We start from the raw sequence: 2,688 nt of genomic DNA, 5'->3' as shown, positions 1-2,688 counted from the left end.
AAAAAAAAAAGCGCCAAGTAAATACTGTTCATAGGCCCAAACTCCTAAATACCTTAGTCTACCATGCAGACTCCAGATCTTCCCAATTTCTGGTTCTTCCTCYACAGTTCTTACCCAGACTGYTTCTTCTTCCCATGCGATTCATTGRGTAGTGAAYCCCTAAACCTGCATTAAAGCAATGAGATTTCAGCTGCTCTCTTAGAACAAAAACCCAGTGTAGTTTTATCTACAAGCCTCCTAGAAACCTGAYAGATTTTGTTCCTTGAAAAATCTTCAAGTCTTGGAGTACAAATACCAGGGAAGATTCCATGACATGGGCCCACCACTGTGCAGTAAGCAAAACTACTTCCAGAGTTCCTTTGAATGCAGTTGAGTGTATCAAAATTTGAAATAAAAAGAAATATTTTCTGATCTCATCCCTTCATCTATAGTTGTGATTGAGATTTTGAAGCACACAGTGTTTGTTTTCAAAGTTTACATGGCTGGTGTTTTTCACAGTCAGGTATCATCTACCATCAGCAGCAGTACTTTTCAGTCCTTATCAGACTTACTGAATGTTTTTGTTAAATTACAAAGTTTAAAATGAATGCAGTGTTTATAGATAATGACACGTTATTTCAAGTATGGCAATAAACTTTTATTGCTTTTCCTTACCAATTTAAAATTCTAGACAGCTGCTCTAAGTTAGGTATTTACCACATCAAAAACACAACTCACCAGAGTGAACAAATTCCTATCYGTGTTTTTTCAAATACATAAGCAGCAGTTCAAATAAACAATTCTAATGAAGATTTTAGCTTAATATTATCAAAACATTCAAGAGAAATCTGAGTCTTGAGGATTTCTARGCTAGGACAAAAATTTACTCCAAAGGATAAATGTTTAGATGTCCACCACACTAAAAAGAGGTGGAATTGCTTCACCAACTCATGTGGCCATATATCAGCATCAAATAAGTTAAAGCTGAAATTAAAAAAATTGTTACACTCAAAATTTTCAATGGGTAATAGGGAAACACATAGACCTAGGGATTTTAAACAGCACAATTTTTAATTTAATTGTCCAAGTTATCTAAGTAAATCATCATTAATCCAGTCGATGGACAAGACATACCAAGTATCTAACTCTTTTCTTCCTGTTGTGTTCTTCTCTTCAATCTCCCTGCAGAACAATGGGAGTCAAGTCAGCRTCCTGAGGCCTTCACCAGAAGGGCAGCAATGCTCTTTTAGGGGCATTAATTCAGAGAGTTTTCATCTTTGGTCTACGATGCACTTGGTTCCAATTTACCACAGTTTCTTGTTAGAGTTTTCTTCCTTCACCTTGGTTCCCAGGTGAAGTGTGAGAGTTATCCAGTACTTTCCTCATCCTCAGCTGAACTAGATGGCTGTTGTTTGTTCAGGAAATATATACATTTTTCAGATATTTYTGCAGACAGTTATCACAAATCTTATGCTAAAAAGGGACTACAATGAATTAGCCAGTATAAAATTATTTAAACAAGCTCAAATGGGGCAAGACAAGCCCTGATGAGCCCTGACATCAATGCTGTTAAATTGACATGAAGGATACAGCCTGTGACTATATATCAAGTATCTTATATGCTGGGGTATAAAAAAGGATAGAAAAGGAAAACAATATAATATTTTGGCATTTTTATCCTKGACCATTACCTGCATGTCATCTGGACCTATTCTGTGAGCCCTTTTAGCAAAARGTGAGTGGTGCTTTCCACCAGTGGCACATAATTTCAAATCTACAATTTCAAAATCTTCAAGATGATCTATCACTGAAACACAGCATGATCGTATTCCCAGTAAAAACCTACTGATTAATGAGCCTTCTGCTTTCCTCCATAAGCTCAAAAGCCTCACTTGACTGCAGCCAAGGAGATCTGAGGACTTGAGATCATAATGAAGAAATTTGAGCATAACTTTCATAGGACAAAAATCAGAAATCAAATAGTAATCAAAGGTAGTCAGAGCTTTACCATAAACAGTTAATCTTCAAAGATTGGTAAATGAATTTTAGTTGATTTACTGCCTATTACTATTCTATTTTGGAAAGAAAAATCTCAAGACACAATAAACAAATGACTGGGCATCCAYTACTTCAAGAAAATTACTTCTTTAGCATGAATTATGTAGAAATTAGGTAACTTATCAGAGAAAACTTGCATAACTTAATATCAGATAAATTTACAGTTTGGAGGAGTTAGAAGCCCAGGGAAATGTTTYACTAGCAGAGAGAAATTACTTTATAACAAGCAGTTAATTATTTTCTGGATATCTTGCAAATACAGGCCACACGGTAGAGTTCATCTTCAGTATTCTAGTAAGATTAGGAGAAAAAGTTATAAATGGCAATTCATTTAAAAAAATAAATCTAAAGACAAGATCATATAAAATGAAAACCAAAATTTAAGATAAAACAACTAGGAAATTCAGATTGCTCTCTAATATGTACCTAGACAGGCTTACCTCAAAATTAAGTTTTAATAGCAGAAGTTTTCAGTTAACAAAGAAAGTTAGAAAAAGTCTCATCACCTGTCCAATTAGACAGAATATAGCAATTGCAATGGTGAATGTTCACCTTACCTATTGCCACTTCACACGTGTGAACCAGAAGTTGGCAATGTCCCTGAAACAGATCCTCAAGAGATTTAAAATGTCAGAGCTCCTTTAGATTTTT

This window comes from Malurus melanocephalus, unplaced genomic scaffold (assembly GCF_030028575.1).
Source record: "Malurus melanocephalus ecotype Western Australia unplaced genomic scaffold, MMel_1.1 scaffold_14, whole genome shotgun sequence".
Lineage (NCBI taxonomy): Eukaryota > Metazoa > Chordata > Aves > Passeriformes > Maluridae > Malurus > Malurus melanocephalus.
The sequence above is the reverse complement of the archived record's forward strand: the minus strand, read 5'-3'. Positions refer to the sequence as shown.